This window comes from Monodon monoceros, unplaced genomic scaffold, assembly GCF_005190385.1.
Source record: "Monodon monoceros isolate NGI ecotype Baffin Bay Population unplaced genomic scaffold, NGI_Narwhal_1 Super_Scaffold_5, whole genome shotgun sequence".
Taxonomy (NCBI): Eukaryota; Metazoa; Chordata; class Mammalia; order Artiodactyla; family Monodontidae; genus Monodon; species Monodon monoceros.
The window spans coordinates 12,255,077-12,280,641 of NW_021703782.1; the positions used below are offsets into that span (position 1 = coordinate 12,255,077).

Sequence of the window (25,565 nt, forward strand, 5' to 3'; positions counted from 1 at the left end):
AACAGTAAATAAATAAGAATGTCATATAATATTATAAAGGGAAAAGGAAAATATTTACAGAACTAAATAATCTGGGGGATAACTTACATAGTGTGGTCAGAGAAAACATCTTTGACAATGGTATAGCTGAATCAAGACCTTGCAAAGAGCCAGGGAAAGAACCTCCCAGGCAGAGGGAACAGCAAATGCAAAGGATCTCAGGCAGAAAAAACCTGCCATGTTTAAGGACTAGAAAAGAACTGGGGGAGAATGGAATAAGATGAAGTTGGTGAAATAAGCCATGTTAAGAGGAGCTATGTTATGTGCTTTTTTCTGAAGGCACTGGGAAGTGATGATGGGGCTTAAGCCAGGGAATAACAAGATGTGATTCATATTCTAAAAGATCACTTTGTCTGCCATGTGAAGAAGGGACTGGAGTGAAGCAGGCACGAAATCCTGAACACCAGTGAGAATTTGCTGTGGTAAAGGCAAGAGGTGATGGTGGCTGAGACTTCAGTGGTGGCAGTGGGAATGGAGAAAAGTGGATGGATTGGACATTGGGGTTAAGGAAAAGTGAGGAAATATTCGTAGACTTTTAGCTTAGCAACTGGCTGGTAGAATCATTTACCGATGTAAGGTAAGGGAATAATTGAGAAGGGACAGTTTGGTGGGCAACAGTTCATGGTTTGTTTGAGTAGTCTATTACATGTCCATATCAAGTGGATATGATGTCAAGTAGGCAATTAGACCTATGAGTTTGGAGCTTAAAAGAGGATTCAGAGCTGAGGATTAGCTTTGAGATCCTCACTGTACATTATTTAAAGCTATGGGACTGAATAAGATTTCATAAGGAGAGAGTACTAGAAGAAATGGAGATTCAGGAACAAGCCCTGGGAACTCCAATATTTATTAGTCAGATCACAGAGGAGCAGCCAGGAAAACAGGAGGAAAACCAGGAGTTTGGTTTCATCAAAACGAAGAGAGAGGAGAAATTGCTTCAAGATGGCAGAGTAGAAGGACGTACACTCACTCCCTCTTGCAAGAGCACTGGAATCACAACTAACTGCTGAACAATCATCGACAGGAAGACACTGGAAATCACCAAAAAAGATACGCCACATCCAAAGACAAAGGAGAAGCCACAATGAGACGGTAGGAGGGGCGCAATCATAGTAAAACCAAACCTCATAACTGCTGGGTGGGTGACTCACAAACTGGAGAACACTTATACCACAGAAGTCCACCCACTGGAGTGAAGGTTCTGAGCCCCACGTCAGGCTTCCCAACCTGGGGGTCTGGAAACGGGAGGAGGAATTCCTAGAGAATCAGACTTTGAAGGCTAGTGGGATTTGATTGCAGGACTTTGACAGGACTGCGGGAAACAGAGACTCCACTCTTGGAGGATACACATAAAGTGGTGTGCACATCAGGACCCAGGGGTAAGGAGCAGTGACCCCATAGGAGACTAAACCAGAACTACCTGCTAGTGTTGGAGGGTCTCCTGCAGAGGTGGGGGGTGGCTATGGCTCACCACAGAGACAAGGACACTGGTAGCAGAAGTTCTGGGAAGTACTCCTTGGCGTGAGCCCTCCCGGAGTCCACCATTAGCCCCAACAAAGAGCCTCTATGCTCCAGTGCTGGGTTGCCTCAGGCCAAACAACCAACAGGAAGGGAACCCAGCCCCACCCATCAGCAGACAAGCAGATTAAAGTTTTACTGAGCTCTGTCCACCTGAGCAACACCCAGATCTCCCCACCACCAGTCCCTCCCATCAGGAAACTAGCACAAGCCTCTTTGATAGCCTCATCCACCAGAGGGCAGACAGCAGGAGCAAGAAGAACTACAATCCTGCAGCCTGTGAAACAAAAACCACATTCACAGACAAAATGAAAAGGCAGAGGACTATGTACCAGATGAGTGAACAAGATAAAACCCCAGAAAAACAACCAAATGAAGTGGAGATAGGCAACCTTCCAGAAAAAGAATTCAGAATAATGATAGGGAAGATGATCCAGGACCTTGGAAAAAGAATGAAGGCAAAGATCGAGAAGGTGCAAGAAATGTTTAACAAAGACCTAGAAGAATTAAAGAACAAACACCTAGAAGAATTAAAGAACAAACAAACAGAGATGAACAATACAATAACTGAAATGAAAAATACACTAGAAGGAATCAACAGCAGAATAACTGAGGCAGAAGAATGGATAAGTGATCTGGAAGACAGAATGGTGGAATTCACTGCCATGGAACAGAATATGGAAAAAAGAATGAAAAGAAATGAAGACAGCCTAAGGGACTTCTGGGACAACATTAAATGCACCAACACTTGCATTATAGGGGCCCCAGAAGGAGAAGAGAGAAAGAACCTGAGAAAATATTTGAAGAGGTTATAGTAGAAAACTTCCCTAACATGGGAAAGGAAATAGCCACCCAAGTCCAGGAAGCGCAGAGAGTCCCAGGCAGGATAAACACAAGGAGAAACAGGCTGAGACACATAGCAATCAAATTGACAAAAATTAAAGACAAAGAAAAATTACTAAAAGCGACAAGGGAAAAATGACAAATAACATTCAAGGGAACTCCCATAAGGTTAACAGCTGATTTCTGAGCACAAACTCTACAAGCCAGCAGTGAGTGGAACGATATATTGAAAGTCATGAAAGGGAAGAACCTACAACCAATAGTACTCTACCCAGCAAGGATCTCATTCAGATTTGACAGAGAAATCAAAAGCTTTACAGACAAGCAAAAGCTAAGAAAATTCAGCACCACCATACCAGCTCTACAACAAATGCTAAAGGAACTCCTCTAAGTGGGAAACACAAGAGAAGAGAAGGACCTACGAAAACAAACACAAAACAATTAAGAAAATGGTAATAGGAACATATATATTGATAATTACCTTAAATGTGAATGGATTAAATGCTCCACCAAAAGCCACAGTCTTGCTGAATGAATACAAAAATGAGACCCATATATATGTTGTCTACAAGAGACCCACTTCAGAGCTACGGACACAAACAGACTGAAGGTGAGGGGATAGAAGAAGATATTCCATGCAAATGGAAATCAAAAGAAAGCTGGAGTAGCAATACTCATTTCAGATAAAATAGACTTTAAAATAAAGAATATTACAAGAGACAAGGAAGGACACTACATAATGATAAAGGGATCAATCCAAGAATATATAACATTTATAAATATATATGCACCCAACATAGGAGCACCTCAATACATAAAGCAAATTCTAACAGTCGTAAAAGAGGAAATCAACAATAACATAATAATAGCAGGGGACTATAACACCTCACTTACACCAATGGACAGATCATCCAGACAGAAAATTAATAAGGAAACACAAGCTTTAAATGACACAATAGACCAGATAGATTTAATTGATATTAAATTTATAGGACATTCCATTCGAAAACATCAGATTACACTTTCTTCTCAAGTGCACACAGAACATTCTCCAAGACAGATCACATCTTGCATCACAAATCAAGCCTTGGTAAATTTAAGAAAACTGAAATCATATCAAGCATCTTTTCCGACCACAATGCTATGAGATGAGAAATAATTACAGGGGAAAAAGCGAAAAAACCACAGACACGTGGAGGCTAAACAATACTTACTAAATAAGAGATCACTGAAGAATTCAAAGAGGAAATCAAAAAATACCAAGAGACAAATAACAATGAGAACATGACCATCCAAAACCTATGGGAGGCAGCAAAGGCAGTTCTAAGAGGGAATTTTGTAGGAATACAATCCCACCTTAAGAAACAAGAAAAATCTCAAATAAACAGTCTAACCTTATACCTAAAGGAACTAGAGAAAGAAGAACAAACAAAACCCAAAGTTAGCAGAAGGAAACAAATCATAGATCAGAGCAGAAATAAATGAAATAGAAACAAAGAAAGCAATAGCAAAGATCAATTCAACCAAAAGCTGGTTCTTTGAGAAGATAAACAAAATTGATAAACCTTTAGTCAGACTCATCAAGAAAAAGAGGGAGAGGACTCAAATCAGTAAAATTAGAAATGCAAAAGGAGAATTTACAACAGACACCGCAGAAATACAAAGCATCATAAGAGACTACTACAAGCAACTCTACGCCAATAAAATGGACAACCTGGAAGAAAAAGGACAAATTCTTAGAAAGGTATAACCTTCCAAGACTGAACCAGGAAGAAATAGAAAAGATGAACAGACCAATCACAAGTTATGAAATTGAAACTGCGATTAAACATCTTCCAACAAACAAAAGTCCAGGACCAGAATGCTTCACAGGTGAATTCTATCAAACATTTAGAGAAGAGCTAACACCCATCCTTCTCAAACTCTTCCAAAAAATTGCAGAGGAAGGAACACTCCCAAACTCATTCTATGAGGCCACCATCACCCTGATACCAAAACCAGACAAAGATACTACAAAAAAGAAAATTACAGACCAATATCACTGATGAATATAGATGCAAAAATTCTCAACAAAATACTAGCAAACAGAATCCAACAACACATTAAAAGGATCATACACCATGATTAAGTGGGATTTATCCCAGGGATGCAAGGATTCTTCAATATACACAAATCAATCAATGTGATACATCATATCAACAAATTGAAGAATAAAAACCATGTGATCACCTCAATAGATGCAGGAAAAGCTTTTTATAAAATTCAATACCCACTTATGATAAGAGCTCTCCAGAAACTGGGCATAGAGGGAACCTACCTCAACATAATAAAGGCCATATATGACAAACCCACAGAAACATCATTCTCAATGGTGAAAAACTGAAAGCATTTCCTCTAAGATCAGGAACAAGACAAGGCTGTCCACTCTGACCACTATCATTCAACACAGTTTTGGAAGTGCTAGCCATAGCAATCAGAGAAGAAAAAGAAATAAAAGGAATACAAATTGGAAAGAAGAAGTAAAACTTTCACTGTTTGCAGCTGACCTGACACTATACATAGATAATCTTAAAGATGCCACCATAAAACTACTAGAGGTAATCAATGAATTTGGTAAAGTTGCAGGATACAAAATTAATGCACAGAAATCTCTTGCACTCCTATACACTAATAACAAAAGATTAGAAAGAGAAATGAAGGAAACAATCCCATTCAGCATTGCAACAAAAAGAATAAAATACCTAGGAATAAACCTACCTAAGGAGGTAAAAGACCTGTACGCAGAAAACTATAAGACACTGATGAAAGAAATCAAACATGACACAAAAAGATGGAGAGACATGCCATGTTCTTGGATTGGAAGAATCAATATTGTGAAAATGATTGTACTACTTGAAGCAATCTACAGATTCAATGCAATCCCTAACAAATTACCAATGACATTTTTTACAGAACTAGAACAAAACGTCTTAAAATTTGTATGGAGACACAAAAGACCCTGAATAGCCAAAGCAATCTTGAGAAAGAAAAATGGAGCTGGAGGAATCAGACTCCCTGACTTCAGACTATACTACAAAGCTACAGTAATGAAGACAATATGTTACTGGCACAAAAACAGAAATATAGATCAGTGGAACAGGATAGAAAGCCCAAAGATAAACCCACACACCTGAGGGCAACTAATCTATGACAAAGGAGGCAAGAACATACAATGGAAAAAAGACAGTCTCTTCAATATGTGGTGTTGGGAAAACTGAACAGCTACTTGTAAAAGAATGAAATTAGAACACTCCCTAACACCATACACAAAAATAAACTCAGAATGGATTAAAGACCTAAATGTAAGACCGGGCACTATAAAACTCTTAGAGGAAAACATAGGAAGAACACTCTTTGACATAAATCACAGTAAGATTTTTTTTGACCACCTCTTAGAGTAATGGAAATAAAAACAAAAATAAACAAATGGGACCTAATGAAACTTAAAAGCTTTTGCACAGCAAAGGACACTATACACAAGACGAAAAGACAGCCCTCAGAATGGGAGAAAATATTTGCAAAGGAAGCAACAGACAAAGGATTAATCTCCAATATTTACAAGCAGCTCATGCAGCTCAATATTAAAAAAAACAAACAACCCAATCAAGAAATGGGCAGAAGACCTAAATAGATATTTCTCCAAAGAAGACATACAGATGGCCCAGAGGCACATGAAGAGCTGCTCAACATCACTAATTATTAGAGAAATGCAAATCAAAACTACAATGAGGTATCACTTCACATCAGTTAGAATGGGCATCATCAGAAAATCTACAAACAACAAATGCTAGAGAGGGTGTGGAGAGAAGGGAACCCTCTTGCACTGCTGCTGGGAATGTACATTGATACAACCAATATGGAGAACAGTATGGAGGTTCCTTAAAAAACTAAAAATAGAATTACCATATGATCCAGCAATCCCACTACTGGGCATGTACCCTGAGAAAACCATAATTCAAAGACACATGCACCCCAATGTTCACTGCAGCACTATTTACAATAGCCAGGTCATGGAAGCAACCTAAATGCCCGTTGACAGACGAATGGATAAAGAAGACATGATACATATATACAATGGAATATTACTCAGGCATAAAAAGGAACAAAACTGGGTCATTTGTAGAGACATGGATGGACCGAGAGACTGTCATACAGAGTGAAGTAAGTCAGAAAGAGAAAAACAAATATCGTATATTACACATATATGTGGAATCTAGAAAAATGGTACAGAGGACCTGTTTTCAAGGCAGAATTAGAGACACAAACATATGGACACCAAGGGGGGAAAGTGGTGGGCGTGTGGTGGTGTTATGAATTGGGAGATTGGGATTGACATATATACACTAATATGTACAAAATAGATAACTAATAAGAACCTGCTGTATAAAAAAATAAATAAAATTTTAAAAAATAGACTAAGAGAGAAAAGTGATTTTTAGAAAGATAGGTAGTTAACTCTCTTGAATGTTGGCAAGTAAAATATGGTGAAAGGCTAATGGATTTGGCAACATGGAGGTCATGAGGGTCTTTGAGAAGAGCTATGGAGATGGAAGACAGAATGAAATGTGTTGAAGGTGAACTTGCAAAGGAACTATAGGTGATTAAGTTTGTTTAATTAGACCATAAATTCCATGATGGTGTAGACCATTAGGTTTTGGTGTTTGCTCTATTTCCGGTGCCTGTGAATACTTTACATTTAAATATCTCCACATCCTCATGAGTTTTTCCAATCCTTACTGGGTAAGCTATTTACAATAAGGATATAAGCTAAAAGCTGCTCTGAAAAAAGAAGTTAACTGTTAGAATGACCTACAAAGAACGCCTATTTTCGTTATGCTACTTTTGTTTTCATTTCTTTTGCAATTGTCACTTACATAGAAGAAAATTGGCAGTCACCCCCAAAATTATATTCTTCATGATCACCAGTGCTCCATTTATGGAGGCATAGAAAATCATGGGTGTTCCTACTGTATTACATTGGAGCATTCCCATTTAAGAGGGAACTGGCTATTCAAAAATAATAAATTGAGAGCAATAATCCTGATTTAAATTCCCAAATCGTATCAGCAAAACCAAGAAGTAAAAGAGAAGGAGGAATTTATATGCTAAATTCCTCATCTAAAGTGGGAGGAGGCAAGTGATAATATTTCACTTTTGACTTTAACAATTAAGGAAATATAAAATAAAATATACTTTTAGGTTGAATTTCAGGCCTCCTAAATGTTGTTGCCAAATGTTTCCTGGGCTAAGGAAGGTAAGACAAAGCAGAGCTTTAAGACGAAGAAAAGAACCAAGCCAGGCTGACATCTCCAATTTCACTGCAGAGCAGGAGTTCTAGGCCTCCAATGTAAGACATGTTTCTGGACGGCCTAGGGACAATTATTTCAAGGCCACTAAATGGAGAATAATCCCAAAGAAAAAGAATGAGAGAAATATCCACCCATTCAAGATGAGCCTAAATATATAAATTCCAAAAAAGGCCACAAAATGTAGGAAAAAAGTCAACAAAATCAACTATCAGAATATGAATTTACAACAGATAGAAATAAACAACAGAAAAATCTGAAATAGACTTCAAAGTAAGTATGTTTAGGGTTTTCAAAGAGATAAATGAAGAAATAATATCTACGAATAAGGATAAAATTATGAAATGTAAGTGGATATTTTTAAAAAATGAAATAATTAAGTTGAAAACTACGGTTGTCAAATAAATTCAATAATGGGATAATCTCTTGACTAGATATAGCTAAATGAAGACTCAGTGAATTGGAATGAAGTATAAAAATGTTTTCTCCAAATACACATAGAGAAATAGAGAAACTTTAAGAAAGAAAGAACTGTTGAAAGATAGATAATATATTGAGAATTTTCAACTTCCATTAACTAGGAGCTCTGTAAGGAGAAATTAGAGGTATAGATGGAGAAGCAATATTCAAAACAACAATCACTGAGAGTTTTCCAGCAATGAAGAAAGACATGGGTTCCTGGATTATAAGTATTCACCAATACTGAGCAAAATAAAATAAACCCAGCAAAACTGGAGAGTCCAAAAATAAAATTTCTAAGAATATAAATGTCAAAAGTGAACCTTTAAAACTTTTAGAAAAAAAATGTAGATGAATGTCTTTCTGGCCTTGTGGTAGGGTAGGATTTCTTAAATAATACACTAAAAGCACCAACTTTAAAAAGAAAAGATTGATAGGTTCAACTACATTAAGATTGTTAAAACTTCTGCTCAGAAAAAGAGACTTCAAAAAAGTGAAAAATCAAACTATGAACTGGTAGAAAATACTCATACAACCAACAAAATATTACAACTGAGAATATATTTTAAAATTTCTACAAGTTGATAAGAAACAAACAAACAACTCACTAGGGGGAAAAAGATTTTCTGAATTCCATCAGAAAGGAAATCATATGGTTAGGTAAAAAGTAAAGAGATATCCGACCCCACTAGTAATCAGGGAAATGCAAATTAAGACAAACTGAGATGCCATTTTTTACTAATTTGATCTTTAAAAATTAAAGAAATCTGATTATATTGAGTTTTGGCAAGCGTATCAATGGCATCCCCATGTGTAATTTTGGGGAGTGTAAATTGATAGTTATTTTGAAAATCAATTTGACATTATCGTGTAAAATTGAACATCCTTATACTCTGCAACTCAGCAATTCTACCCCCAGATATATATCCAAGAAAAAACTTTAGTATATGCGTCTCAAGAATTTGTACAAAAATGTCATAGCAGCACGATTCATAATATCAAAAAATTAAAGCATCCTAAATGTCCATTGACAGGGGAAAGTTAAATTGTATAAATTTATACCATGGAATATTTCATAGCAAAGAAAATGAAAAAACTACAACCACATACAATGGCCTGGATGAATCTTAAAATATTACATGAAAAAAACAAGTTCCAGAGAACTATATCTAGTAAGATACCCTTTTTATAAAATTTAAAACCAAGCTACATCAAATAATATGTTGTAAAGGCCTAGATAAATAGATGACAAAACATGTATTAAAGCAAGGGAAAAGTAAACACAAAATTCATATTAGGGATTATTTCTGGGAGGGAGGGAGACGGAGGGATGGGTTAGGGAAAGAGCCCATTAAAAGATGTATGTTTTTTGTAATAATTTAGTTTTTCATTCTTAAAGATTCCTCAAATGTTAGATATTAAATACAATATATCTATATCAACTATATCTATATATCTGTTTCTGAACTGATATTGATATATACTGATATTTACCTTTATAGAGATGGAAAAGACAGAAAGATAGATAGATAGGCAGATAGCTAGACAAAAATATATAGTATTTAGTGGTCATGAACCATGAATGACGATCACTCCAAATCTCTATCCCAGAGATCCAAAAGGAGAAAAAAAAAAAAAAAAAAAAAGAGTAGAAAGCTTCCAGAGAAAAGTGAGGAGGAAATAAGACATTTCCAGTCATACAGAGACTCAAACTGTTCTCATCTCTCAACCCATGTTGAAGGAACCACCAAAGAGCGACAAGTGACCCTAGAGAAATGAAGTGAGTTATAAGGAACAGTGGTGAGCTGAGAAATTGATGAAGTATGTTTATAAATTTAATAAAACAGTTGACTTAATTTTTAATATTTTTTAAAGGTGAACCTAAAACTGCAGACAGTTAATAACAAAGGAGACGGTGGGGAAGGTGTGCAGAGTGGATAACTCCAGCAATCCAAAAACTTTTGGCTAAGGATTCCTGAAGAGTTTTCATTAGAAGATGAATAGGTATACATATTTAAAAGAATAAGTACTAAAAGGTTATATACAAAAATTATAACTCCAAGTCAGAAAGGAGTTGGGGCAAGAGGAAGAGAATATATAATGGCCAAAAAAAAAGGTTATAAAGAAAGGTTAGTAATGTATAAACAGGGCATAACTACATATATAACAGAGATTTTAAAAATCATGAGAACATTATGAACGACTTTAACCAATAAATTGTGAAACAGATGAAATGAAAATTTTCTAGAAAAATCTAAATTCTCAAAATTATCTCAAGAAGAAATTAAAAAAAACCCTGTTAATATCTTTTAAAGTAATTTAACCAGTAAACTGTTTCTTCCACCTCACAAAATATTACCAGTCTTAATAGTTTTACTGCCTAGTTTTTCTAGTTTGAAGGAATAGGTATTCCCTATCTTACATATTGGGTTGGCCAAAAACCCAATAAATAGTTTCATCGGGGAAGGTAATCCAACTCATTTTTTAAGATTAATATAAAATTGACCCAAACTGGGCAAAAATAAAAGAACATATAACACAATCTCATTTACGAGCACTGATACAAAAATTTTGAACTATTAGCAAGTCAAATCCAAGTACATATTATTCCAAGAACATAAGGATGATTCAATATTAGAAAATCCACTTATGTATTCCTGCCACATAAATTAACAGATTAAAGAAAGAAAACCAAAAACAAGGAAAGAATGAAAAAAAGAAAAGGAAAGGAGAAAAAAGAAGGCAAACCATATGATCTTAGCAATAAATGCAGAAAAAGCACTCAACAACATTCATGATTTAAACAAAAACTAAAAACTCTCCGAGTTTTAAAACTAAGGATAGAAGGAAACTTTCTTAAGCTGATAAAGGACATCTATCCCAAACCTAAAGCAAATAGTATTTATATTAATGTCAAGAGCAAGACAATAATTCTCAATATCAGTCTTACTCTTAATATTCTATTAGAGAATCTAACAAATACAATAGGACAAGGAAAAAAGAGTTTAATAATCGCAAAGGGAGATACATCACTGACGTTATTTCTACAAAGACATAATTCTCCACATAGAACATCTAATCTACAAATAATCAAGATTCGCCATGAACACTAGGTAAAAGACGAACATATAAAAATCACAGCAGACAGGATAACAGCACTAGGAAGTGTTTCTGGCCTCCCCTTGTGAATGCATATGCCATAGAAGCTAGGAGGAGATTCATGAATCAAGGTAGTTAACATTAAAAACAAACAAACAAGGACAAAAACAAAGCAAACCAAAAAACCCTTCTGGGCAACAGTATGTAATTGGGTCCTGGTAGTATGAGAATAAGCAATTAACACAAAAAAAGAGCTGGGTACCACAGGTAGGATTAGGGAAAGGGTTTTTTCAGCTTCTCTCTCTTTTTTTTTTTTTTCTCTCCAGCATTAGTCTCTTCACTTCTGCAAGGCAGAATGTCATATATGATGTCATATATAACAACAAATATAGCAGCATCAGTCAAGCACCAGCTCCAGCAATGAGGGGAGAGATTAAAATCAAGGTAGTGCATCTACCTGTCAGGAGTGGAGTGCAGCTAACAACTAGGGCTTGTTGTACATTCGAATTAGATCTCCAAAACTGATTCATCCTGAATGACTGAACTTTTTTTTTTTTTTTTTTTTTGCGGCATGCGGGCCTCTCACTGTTGTGGCCTCTCCCTTTGCGGAGCACAGGCTCTGGACGCGCAGGCTCAGCGGCCATGGCTCACGGGCCCAGCTGCTCCGCGGCACGTGGGATCTTCCCGGACCAGGGCACGAACCCGCGTCCCCTGCATCAGCAGGCGGACTCTCAACCACTGCGCCACCAGGGAAGCCCATGACTGAACTTTTGTACTCTTTAACCAACATTTCCCTGTTTCCCTGCTTCTCAGTCCCTGCCAAACACCATTCTACTCTCTGCTTTTGAATTTGACTTTTGTAGATTCCACATATAAGTGCGATCATGCAGTATTTGTCCTTCTGCATCTGGCTTACTTTGTTTAACATAATGTCCTCCAGGTTCATCCATGTTGTAGCAAATGGAAGGATTTCCTTCTTTTCTAAGGCTGAAAAATATTCCACTGAAATCTGCTGAGAGGGTTGATCCTAAGTGTTCTCCCCACACACCCAGACCCCAAAATCGAAACTATGCGAGGTGATGGATGTGTTAATTAACTTGATTGTGGTAATCATCTCACATTGTATATATATATATATATCAAAACATCACGTTGTATACTTTAAATATATACAATCTGTATTTGTCAATTACACTTCAATAAAGCTGAAAAACAGAAACAACTACGGTTTGTCTCTGAGCTTTCTTGCCCCATACTCATTCCCATCTCAGCAGCTAGGTGATTACAGTTCCTGAAAAGGCTGAGCAGGGCAGAGATAGAGACAACACAGAGCTGAAGCATTTTCTCAGCAGGAAGGGCACAGGCTGGGACCTGAGCTTTAATCACAAACCAAGGTGGTTGAATCAGAGCCTTCAGGAGGCTGGGAGGTGGCTAGGTGACAATAACATGCCATCTTCACAACCTTTATAAAAAGGAGCGCAGCAGCTCCAACCAGTTAAAACAAGAGAAAGTGGTGGGACAGAGCAAGAACTTAAAGGCATTAATTATCATCAGTGGGATAAGGGCGGCCGTTCACAACACAAAAGAGGAACATGAAAGAGAGACTATTCAACGCCGGAGGAGGAAGAAGTCATAAAGGAAAATTATCTAGACATGTTAGGTATGAAAACAAAATGGAAAGAGTTCAATTGATATCGTGAATAGCAAAAGGCTTATCATTTTAAGGAGACTGTATTAAAGAACTCTCCTAGAAGACACCAAGAATGTATTAAGAAAACAAAAAATTATATATAAAAGATACTTAGAAACGCCGGAAGAAGAGAAAAAAAAGTTGAGAGGAAGCAATTAAATGACTGTGAATTTTCCATATTTCAAAAAATATAACTTCAGATTAAGAAGAAGTGCAGAATAAATATAAAAACACCCCACACTAAGCACCCACATCTTAAATTATAAAATTTTAAAACATCAAAACCAAAGGGTTATTTACAAAAGCTTCCAGAACAAAGAAGTAGATCACCTACAGAGGAACAAGAATCAGTCTGACATCAGATTTCTTAATTGTAGCACCAGAGGCAGATGGCAAAGGAGAAATATTTTCAAAATGTTAAAATTATTTTGAAGCTTAGAATTTTATATCTACAGAAACCCTCATTAAAGTATAAACATGTAATAAAGATATTTTTATGCATAAAGGGTTTTGCTACAAATGTATTTTTGGAAACTCTCTTAGAGAAAATATTCCAGCAAAAAAAAAAAGTTCAAGAAGATAGTGTAATATAAATGAAGGACTGACTGAAATAGATTTACCATATATCTGTTACGATCCAGAATTAAAATTCTAGATAATGCCAACAAAGTTAAGAGGGGGATGGTTGAAGGAAAGAAAGAAAAAAAGTATAAACAAGTTTACATATAAGCATAGATGCACAAATTCTAAAGAAAATATTAGCTACCTAAACCCACAAGTGTGCCTCTAATCAAGAGAGTTCATCCTAAGACGTAAGGGTGATTTAACATTAGAAAGTCTATCAATGTAACTTACCACATTAAAAGTAGATTCAGAGAAAGTACTTTATAAGGTTAAATTAAAATTTTTATTTTTTAAAAAGCCTATTAGAGGATTGAGAATAAAAAGGACTTCCTTAACTTGATAAAGATTTTATGCCAAAACCCTAAGCAAACATCAAACTCAATGGAGATTTGTAGGAACATATTCCCTTTAAGACTAGGAAGAAAACAAGCATTTTCTTCATTACTACTACTTTTAACATAGCACTGAATGTAAAAGGTGGAAGATTAGAAAGGGAAAAATTTAAACTTCTATTCTTTTCCTTTGATATGATCATCTATATCAAAAACCTAATAGGAGCTGTTAGAACAAGAGAATTCAGCCAGAGTTACAATATTCCTCTATGACACCAATAATAAAACTGAAAATAAATTAGAAAATAAGGTATCATTCATAGTAACAACAAATTTTATAAAGTATCTAGAATGCACACAAGTTTCAGAGAGAAAAATTTACAACTCACAGGATAAAATGGAAGATTTCAATAAAATAGAAAGACAACACACTCATGGATGAGATAGCATTCCATGATATAAAGATTTTAATCTGACCAAATCAGTCTATATACTCAATGCAAGGCCATTAAAATTCCAGCAGGACTCTTTTTTAGAAGCTTAACAAACATTTAAAAACTTATATGGAACAATGAAAGTTCTTGAATAGCTAAATTTTGAAAAATATAAAGGGTCATGAGGGAATTTACTTTATCAGATAGGAAGGCAAATATAAGTAGAAAATAAAGAGCTCAAAATTTTACTCTTTTATACATGTTTTTGATTTAACAAAGAGGTGATACCACAAACTGATGTTGAAAGGATGGATTATTTAATCAATGAAAGATGTTAGAAAACTGGTTTACAATATGGAGGAATCCTACCTCATTCTGTTTGCAAAAATATATTCCAAATGGATTAAAGATCAAAATGTGAAATGCGAAACTATAAAGTTAATAAAGAACAGCTTGGAGTAAATTTTACCTAAGGGTGGGGGAAAGCACCTTAAATGGGACCCCCAAACCACAAACTTTAAGGTGAAATTTTGATGATTTTGTATCAAAATTAAAGAATTCTGTTAAGTACACCATGCATTCAGTTAATTGCTGGGTGACAATTGGGAGAAGACATGTATACATTCAAAATCCAAAAGATCAATATCTAGAATAAAAAAGGACTCCTAAAAATCAGGAAAAAAAGAATAGCAAAACCAATAGACAAATATGTGTAGACGATATATAATACTTAAGAATGCCAAGAAGTAAGCACCTTATGTCTTACAGGAGAGTTCACCAAATTGGCCAGTTACAAAATAAATAGACAATATGTCAGCAATATTCTGTTAGAAAATATAATGAATTAAAATTCCATCCATGTGTGGAGAACAGTATGGAGGCTCCTTAAAAAACTACAAATAGAACTACCATATGACCCAGCAATCCCACTACTGGGCATATACCCTGAGAAAACCATAATTCAAAAAGAGTCATGTACCAAAATGTTCATTGCAGCTCTATTTACAATAGCCTGGAGATGGAAACAACCTAAGTGTCCATCATCGGATGAATGGATAAAGAACATGTGGCACGTATATACAATGGAATATTACTCAGCCATAAAAAGAAATGAAATTGAGCTATTAGTAATGAGGTGGATAGACCTAGAGTCTGTCATACAGAGTGAAGTAAGTCAGAAAGAGAGAGACAAATACCGTATGCTAACACATATATGTGGAATTTAAGAAAAAAATTTTTAATGAAGAACCTAGGGGTAAGACAGGAATAAAGACACAGACCTACTAGAGAATGGACTTGAGGATATAGGGAGCGGGGAAGGGTAAGGTGTGACAAAGTGAGAGAGTGGCATGGACATATATACACTACCAAACGTAAAATAGATAGCTAGTGGGAAGCATAGCACAGGGAGATCAGCTTGGTGGTTTGTGACCACCTAGAGGGGTGGGATAGAGAGGGTGGGAGGGAGGGAGACGCAAGAGGGAAGAGATATGGGAACATATGTATATATATAACTGATTCATTTTGTTGTAAAGCAGAAACTAACACACCATTGTAAAGCAATTATACTCCAATAAAGATGTTAAAAAAAATTCCATCCATGATATCAACAATAAAACGAGATTCCTATACATAAATGTAATAAGAAAATTGCTTGATGCATAAAGAAAACTTAACTGACGAAAGAACAGTTGGAATAAAATCATGTTTCTCATTGGGTAGATAGGATTTTGCAAGTTGTCAGTTCACCATTATTTAATTTAAGAATCTTATTGAGACACCAATCAAATCCTAAAAGGACTTTTTTGGGACTTGAGTAAATCCTTTAAAAAGTTTATCTGGAAAAGTAAATAGATAAGAAGAGCCAATAAATCTTCTAAAAAGAAGAAGGGTGAAATTACATTAGTAAATGTTCATACACATTATAATTCTACAATAATGAAAAGTGTCCTCTCAGAATATACAGATAAATGAAATAAAATAGAAAGTCGAGAGCCGAAAATGGTGTAAGAATTCAACATGTGATAAACGTAGTGTTTCAAATTGTTCAAAGAAAGTGATTATTCAATAATAGTACTAGGAGGGTTACCTAATTATTGGAGGGAAAATAAAGTCATAATCCTATCTCTCAACGTCTTCAGTGTAAACTATGAATTGACTGAAAGATTAAAATATTAAAAATGAAATAAAAGAATAAGCAAAAGCACATTAACCTGTATATATGTAAAGGCAGTATTCATAAAGGAAAATAATGACATTCTGACAACATGAATGGAAGCAGTCTATATGTAAAAAATCAACATAAATAAAGTTCACAGGCATACAAAAACTGGTAAATTGTTATTGTAATATATGACAAAAGATTCACATTTTTAATAAATAAATAGCTCTTACAAACATCGGTACAATAAAAATACAAGGGATATAGACTGTCAAGTGAAAAAAGAAGAAATTAAAAGGGCTTACAAAAGGGAATTCCCTGGCGGTCCAGTGGTTAGGACTCAGCACTTTCACTGCTGTTGCCCAGGTTCAATCCCTGGTCGGGGAACTGAGATTCTGCAAGCCACGTGGCAGAGCCAAAAAAAAAAGGGGGGGGGGGCTTATATAAGGTAGGAGAAAACTGAACAAACATTCTCAGATAAATGTAAATTAAACAATGAAGTATAACTTTTTACCTATAGAACTGGTGAAAAGAGTAGGGGTAAATAGAAATTTTCACAGTGTTGATGAGGGTATAAATTTCTTAAAAAACAAAACAAAAAACCTTCTGGTAATATGTGTTTAAAAATCGTAAGACTGTACACACTCTTTGACCCAGTAATTCCATGGCTAGAATTTACCAAACTATTGATATAATGAGAGAGATGCTAAAGCTTTGGCTACAGGGCTGTTTATCAGAGAGTCATGTGTAATTATGAAATGTTCAAAACAAGCTAAATGTCCAACAATAACAAACTGACTCATGATATGAGGATATGATAGAAGATGTACAACCATCAAAAGTTATGTTCTGTTAAGAATGCTTAATTACATAGAAAATACTGTAAGCATATTAAGCGAAAGAAACCTATTACCCCATAGTTAGGAAAAAGGACCCGTAAGAATATATACCAATATGTTAACAGATTTATACTACGGAAGGAAGCTTATAGGTGCTTTTAATTTCACCTTTGGGCTTCTCTTTGTGCTTCACCTCTGTGCTTCTCTTGTGCAAATTTTCTAGAATGAACACATATTTGTTTTGCAATCAGGAATATGTAATAAATGTTAGTTTTATAAATTACATTGGAGCAATGGAAATATAAGTGTATTTTCTGCTTCCATCAATGTATTCACATTTAAATAGATTCAGGGAAAATGTAGTATCAGGAAGCATTAATAATTTATTATGTAGTGAACCTGGAGAAGTATAAACATTTCACTTGGCTATTTTTATTGTCTATTCTACTAATTGGCACAGAAGTTCCACGTGGGACCAACAGCCACAAACCCCAAGCTATGGATTAATTAGCCCAAACTTTGAAAGTCCTTCGGACAAGCTGATTTCTTGGCCTCTTCCTTCAACACATGCTTCATTCAGTGTTGGCACATTCGGTATAGTTATTAAGGATTTCCTGAAGGGTATTATGTAAAAGCAACTGGAGAAGAGTTATTCTCAACTACTTCATCCATTCATTCATTCTTGCCTTCAGTTATTCATGCATCTCTATTCTATTGTTTCATTTTATAATAATTTATTAAGCATTATTATATGTCATATGATGGGCTTGGAACATGGAAAGACTGAAAATACAAGTGAAACACAATCTCTACCCTCTTAACACTTTAACTCTCGTAGGTGTAATAAAACATATATGTGAATAGCTACAACACGAGTTAAGAAGGAATGTTATATGATCAGTACATATAATGAGATTGATCTGTCCTCAGAGGTATAGGTCTTTCTGTCTGGGTAATCGGAAAAACACTTCTAATTGTATAAAATGCTATTTGAGTTGAGTCTTAAAGCACGGGTGGGATTTTCACCGGTAGGCTGGAGAAGGAGTACACTCCAGATGGAAGGAATGGCTCAGTAGGTGGGACTGTCTGACGCATGCCCAGGAGATGAATAGCAGATGTTTGGTAAAAGGGAAGGATGTGAGATCATTTTGGAAAGCTAGTAGTGGCCAGATTGTGGAGGATCTTAAATTCCAGGATAGACTGATACAGATTTGGTCAACAGTGACGAACTCCTGAAGGTTTTTGAACAAGGAAGTCATGTCATGATTAAACTGTGTTTTAGGAAGTTTACTCCGGTATCTGTACACAGCTGGGATTTCAAACTCAACATGCTTAAAATTGTATGCAGAATTCTTTTTCTTCTTCCTCCTCTTGTACATCCTCTTCTTTCTCCATTCTCTGTCTCAGTTAACAACCATCATCTCTGCAGTAGCCAAAATAATGTTACGGGTCATCCTTGTACTTACCACCTACCCACCAGTAACATCCAATAAATCACCAAATTTCACACCCACCATATATCAGACACTATGCTTGGCACTGTGCTAGGCTCTTGGAGATACAATAGTAAAGTTTGTTGCCTTTAAATGAGTTGGGCTTCAAGGGCAGACTTACTGATCTAAAAGCTGACAGGACTAGAGTTCTAGAATGAGGGTAAGGTGTGAAGATGTAGATTTAAATTTCCATATAGAAATGATAGTTTAGGTTAGGGGATTATATATGATATTAGCCTGGAAATGAATATACGGAAAGAAGAGAAGATGGCCAAGAACTAGATTTACTTAGCAAGCGGAAGCAAAATCATAAAGGGGTCAGAGAAGAACTAACTGGAGAAACAAAAGAACTAGGTTGTGTAGTGCTGGACTGAGAGAAAAGCATCAAGAAAAGGGAAACAAGCAACAGTGTGAAATACTCCCCAAAAGTTCAAGGAGAACAAGGAAATAATAAAAAAAAAAGTTCATTCAATGTGCGATTAGGAGGGCATTGACTGTCACCCACCAAGACAGCAGTTTCTCTACAGCAACAGCTGCAGAAGTCATGCTGGAGGGGACAAAATGATGAATATGAGGAAGCAGAAGAGCCACATGTCTGTGAAGCTGGTGGTGTTCTTTCTAATACAACTCTTTAAAAAATTATGGCTTTCCTATGAATTTGACTGGAATTCATTCAATGCTCCCAAAGCTTACATCTGTAAATTTTGAGAGTCCTCTCTGTATTTTGGGCCATTGTTGGGTTGCTTTGGGGACAAGGCTCTCGCGGCTCTTAAACGTCCTTTGTCAAGGTGAGAGGGTCTTCTAGGCACCACTTTAAATTGTCCTGAGCTCTTACAAAACTGTCTTATAGCCACACCAATAGTTTGATCTTTACCCAATTTCCTACTTCAAGACTCCTTGCTGGGAAAGACTGAGAATAAGAAATAGTTTTATTTTCTAAGTTAGTTTTATTTCCAAGTTAGTTTTCTTTTCCATTACTGAGCCTAATTTTCCATTACACGTCCTAATTTCTCCTTGAAAGCCAAGCAGTTCCTTCCTCAGTTCATTTATCACTCCATGTATCTTATGTATAGCTAAACATTGGCATTGATACTTTCAACATTCTGTCTGGAAATCTCCTTGTTCACACCTACAAGTTAATTAACTACATTCCTAGCTTCTAAATTGCTACAGGTATGAAATTTGCCAGTCTTTCCACCATTACCTAACGTGAGTCTTTCTCCAGCCTCCGAAAGAACTTTCCTATGACCGTTCAGTCTCCATTATCTGTTCCTTTCTACATCCTTCCTGCCTCCATCTGCCATCTGGTCCCCAAGCTATTGGCACATGTTTAAGGTTTTTTTTATACAGCACCCACCTCCAGGTAGCAATTTCTCTTTCATTTAGCCTTTGCTGTATTACAAAGCACCCCCAAAAGTTCATGGCGTAAAACAATGATGATTTATTCCTTCTCACAATTGCATGGTTTGTCTGAGCATCTCCTCTTCGGTTTAGTCTGGGATTATTCATAAGGCTTGATTCAGCTGGAGGGTTGACTGGACTGGGAGGTTCAAAATGTCCTCACTCACATGTGTGGAAGTTGGCTCTGGTACTTGCAAACATCACTTCTGCCACATTCTCTTGGTCTGAGCAAGTCACAAGACCAGGCTTTATTCAAGGGACTGAGAAAAAGGCTCTGTCTCTGGATGTGAGGAATGGCAAAATCACACTGCAAAGGGGTAGGCGTATTAGGATGAGAGGAAAACAGTCAACCACATTTTTGAAAAACAATTTTGAATTCTGATAAAGTCCTATTTATTTATTTTTATCCCTGGTGAATGCTTTTTGTGTTATGTCAAAAATACTTTTCCTGTCCCCAGGCCAAAAGATTTTTTTTAATAAAAGTTTTGTAGGTTTCAGTTTTATGTTCAGGTCTATGAACTATCTTGAATTAATTTTTGTGTACTGTGTGAAGAAGAGATCAGAGTTCAATTTTTTCATGTGGGTATCCAATTGATCCAACACAATTTGTTGAAAAGACTACCCTTTCCTCATTCAATTAACCTGGCAACTTTGTCAGAAATCAATTGCCTGTACATGTATGGACCTATTTCTGGACTCTCTACTCATTTCCATTGATCGATTTATCTGTCCTCCTGCCAATACCACACTGTCTTGATTAGCGTAGCTTTATAGTAGGTCTTAAAACCAGGTAGAGTAAATCTTCCAACTTTTTTTTTTCAGGTTTTTTTTTTTTGGCATATTTAGATCCTTTACATGTCCATATAAAATTTAGATTTATATTGCCTACTTCTACATAAAAATACTGTTAAGACTTCATTGGAAGTGTGCTAAATCTGTATGATCAATTTTGAAAGAACTGAAATTGTAACAAAACTGAATCTCCCAGTTTACAAATGTAGTATATCTCCCCATTAATTTAGGTTTCTTTTTCTTTCTCTCTGCAAATTTTTTGTTTCGTTTTGTTTTCAGGAGGGAGGTCTTGCACCCTCTGCATTAAATTTATTCCTAAGTATTTTATGTTTTCTTCCATGCTATTGAAAGTGGTTTTTAAAATATTTCATCTTCCACTTGTTTGTTACTCATATATGAAAAAGACAATTAATTTTTGCATATTCATTTGTATCCTGAGAATGCACTAAACTCACTTATTAATTATATTCAATTTATGTAGCTTTTTAAGAATTTTCTATGCAAATACAGTTTATTTTCTTCATAGACAAATAAATACAGTTTTATCTCTTCTGTTCTAAAGTGCATGCTGTTTATTTCAATTTCGTGTCTTAGCACATTGGCTATGACCTCCAGAACAATTTTGAACAGAAGTAGTGAGATCATACATCCTGCCTATGTTTACAATCTGAGGGGAAAAAAACCTTCAATACAGCATCAAGTATGTGATAGCTATAGGCTTTTCATAGATTTCATAGGTGCCCTTGATCAGGTTGAGAAAATTTCTTTCCTTCTCCAGTTTTCTGAGAGTATTTATCATGAATGGGTGCTCTTCTGTATCAACTTAAATTATTACATATTTTTGTCCTATATTCTGCTAATGTGGTAAATTGTACATCAATAGATTTTTTAAAAGCTGAACCAAAGTAACATTTGTGAGGTAATTCCCACTGTTTCATATTGCCTTATCATTTTTATATATTGATGGATTAGATTTGCTAACATTTTTTTTAGGACTTGTCCATCAATGGTCATGGAGCACACTGGCCTGCAATTTTCTTTCTTGCATCTTGTTTGGATTTGATATTAAGATAATCCTGGACTCAATAAATAAGGTGAAAATTATTCTCTCCATCTCTATTTTTGGAAAGAGTTTGAATAGGATTGATATTAGTTTTCTCAAATGTTTATAGAATTTACCAATGAAACCATCTGTCCCTGAAGCGTCTTTGTGTAAAATTCTGGTTCTAAGGAATTTATAAATTTCATCTAAGTCATCACAATTTTTGACACACAGTTGTATATAGTATCCCTTTATTTTGAAATCTGAGGGTCTGTAAAGCTATCCCATTTAAAAAATTCCTGGTATTTTTCTCTTTTTTTCTTCATCAGTGTAGCTAAAAGTTTATCAGTTTTTTCAAAACTGCAACTTTGGTTTTGTTTATTTACTCTATTATTTTTTCCCATTATATTTATATCTGTTTTCATCTTAATTACTTTTTTCTACTCATTTTGAATTTAATTTGCTCTTTTTTATCCAATTACTCATGGCAGAGGCTTAGGTAATTGATTTTATCTCATTCATTTCTAATATGAGTATGTATTCAAGCTATTTATTTCCCTTAAGAATTATTTTAGTTGCAGTCACACATTTTGATATGTTTTCATTATTATTCAGTTCAAAATATTTTCCAAATTCTCTTTTAATTTTTTCTTTTAAAAATGGGTTTTAAGAATTTATGAAGGGACTTCCCTGGTGGCACAGTGGTTATGAATCTGCCTGCCACTGCAGGGCACACGGGTTCAAGCCCTGGTCCAGGAAGATCCCACATGCCACGGAGCAACTAAGCCTGTGCGCCACAACTACTGAGCCTGCACTCTACAGCCTGTGAGCCACAACGGCTGAGCCTGCAAGCCACAACTACTGAAGCCCGTGTGCCTAGAGCCCATGCTCCGCAACAAGAGAAGCTCCCGCACCACACTGAAGAGTAGCCCCCGCTCGCCACAACTAGAGAAAGCCCGCGTGCAGCGACAAAGACCCAACGCAGCCAGAAGTAAATAAACAAATAAATAAATGTTTTTTAAAAAAAAAGAATTTATGAAATGAAATGTTTCATTTCAAAATTTTGATGAATTTTCTAGGTAGTTTATTGTTATGGATTTCTAGTTTAATTATGCCATGTTCTAGAAACATACTCTGCATGATTTTAATCCTTTAAAATGTATTGGACACTTTATGGCCCTGTATACATTCTACTATTGAAAATTCCATCTGCACTTGAAAAGAATGTGTATTATGTGGTTATTGGATATAATGATCTATAAATTTCAATTAGGTCAACATGGTTGATGATGTTGTTCAAATTTCCCATACCCTCACTGATTTTTTTCTACTTGTTCTAGCAATTACTAGATAAAGGGATATTTAACTGTAATTGTAACATTTTGTATTTTTTCTTTTAGTTCTGTCAATTTTTGTTTCTTATATTTTGAAATTTTGTTGTTAAATGTGTACATGCTAGGATTGTTATGTCATTTTTTTCTCCTATGGTAAGAACTTTTCATTTAATCAAGATAATAATATGACAAAATATAAAGGTGAGCATATTTTGTTACTTTTCAAACATATTATAAAGATGAAAATGATATTATATGACCAAAACTATTTAAAATACCATACATAGTATAACTCAGATAAAGAGATGAATAAAAAAATGAAAAGATGCATAGACACATAACATCAGCATGGTCATCTCTTAAAGACTGATGCCTCTAGAAATAAACATTTGACTATATATATATGAGCTTTTTTTTTTTTTTTTTTTTTGCTGTACGCGGGCCTCTCACTGTCACAGCCTCTCCCGTTGTGGAGCACAGGCTCCGGACGCGCAGGCTCAGCGGCCATGGCTCACGGGCCCAGCCGCTCCGCGGCATGTGGGATCTTCCCGGACCAGGGCACAAACCCGTGTCCCCTGCATCAGCAGGCGGACTCTCAACCACTGCGCCACCAGGGAAGCCCTATATATGAGCTGTTGACTAATTTAATTCAACACATTCCATGACTAACAGAAAAAAATGGCTGAACCAATGGGACTGTGATATAGTGTATTAATCAATGAAAATCATTTCAATAAACTTCTTTTTAATAGCTTCATTGAGATATAATTTATCTACCATATAACTCTCACATTTAAAGTATACAATTTAATGGGTTTTAGTATATTCAAATAGTTGTGCCAGGATTGTGGGTTTTTTCTCTTTATAAAATTGCCCTCTCTATCTCTGGTAATACTCCTTGTGTTTAAGTCTATTTATCTGATATTCATATAGCCAAACCAACTTTCTTAGTATTTGCATGGTGTATCTTTTCTCAACCTTTCCTTTCAGCCTCCCTGTGTCTTTACATTTAAAGTGCCTCTTATGTAAACAATATAGTTGGGCCTTCTTCTTCAAGCAGTCTGAAAATATTTTCCTTTTAATTGGAGTGTTTCATTTAATGTATTTATGAATATGGCCAGGTTTAATTCTACAATTATTCTAATTTGTTTTATTTGTCCCTTCTGTTCTTTGTTTCTTTTCTCCTCCTTTCATGTCTTCTTTTGGGCTAACGAGTGTTAGCCCAATCAGTTAGTATTTCATTCTATCACTTCTCCTGGCTTTTCAGCTATACTCCTTTGTATTTTTTTTAGAGTTGTTGTTTTAAAGATTATACTATGCATCCTTAACTTGTCACAATCTATTTTGAATTAATGACATTCTACTTCCCTTGTAATACAAGAATTTTATAATATAATTTTTTTATGCTATAAGTTTATTTACAAACATATCTAGGATGCGGAGTTCAAGAGTTTGATCCTTTTTTCAAAGAGACTGCACATCTTAAAATGCTCCTCTTCGTATCTGTCTCATGGATTATTTTTTAAGCAGTTGGTGTCTTACTACATAGAAAGATGCAGCAAATCCTGACTCAAAGTACAAAGTCATCATAGCTAGTAACCGCCACTTGTTTACCAATGAAAATGGTAAATTCTTCCCCGGACCCTCCTCATAGCGGCTCCTACGGACCACAGAGGTTGTGAACCTCCGGATGCTTTGTCCCAACATAACGCTGTTGGAAGCCCTGCGAAAGGCGCAGAAACTGAAGGCGGAAGAAATGGCGGCAGCACACCCAGCACTCCTTTCCTCACGACCTTTACAATATTATTTTAAATGTATATCCTCCTCCTTTTTAATAGTGTTGTAATATATTTTTCTCTTTTGATACTTTATAAATCCATAATGTTGTTATTTTATTTCCTTTAAAAATATATATTTCCTTCCTAAATTTTAAAGAATTTAAAATTTTAATTCCTGTTTGAAAATTACCCCATGGCTTAGCTATTTTGATTTATCTTTCCTTTGCATTCCTGTAGCCTGTCAAAAAGAGTAGAAGAAATGAAAGCGATTACAGGTGCTTTATAAATACTGGAGCATAACAAAGGCAGCTGGTGGGAGGTGGGGATGGGTTGAGGTGGAAA

General features: G+C 35.5%; 1 pseudogene; it reads right to left on the reverse strand.

Moving 5' to 3' along the window:
- Window positions 1-24,960: 24,960 nt before the first annotated feature.
- On the reverse strand, window positions 24,961-25,174 carry LOC114884704 (annotated as a pseudogene).
- Window positions 25,175-25,565: the final 391 nt, after the last annotated feature.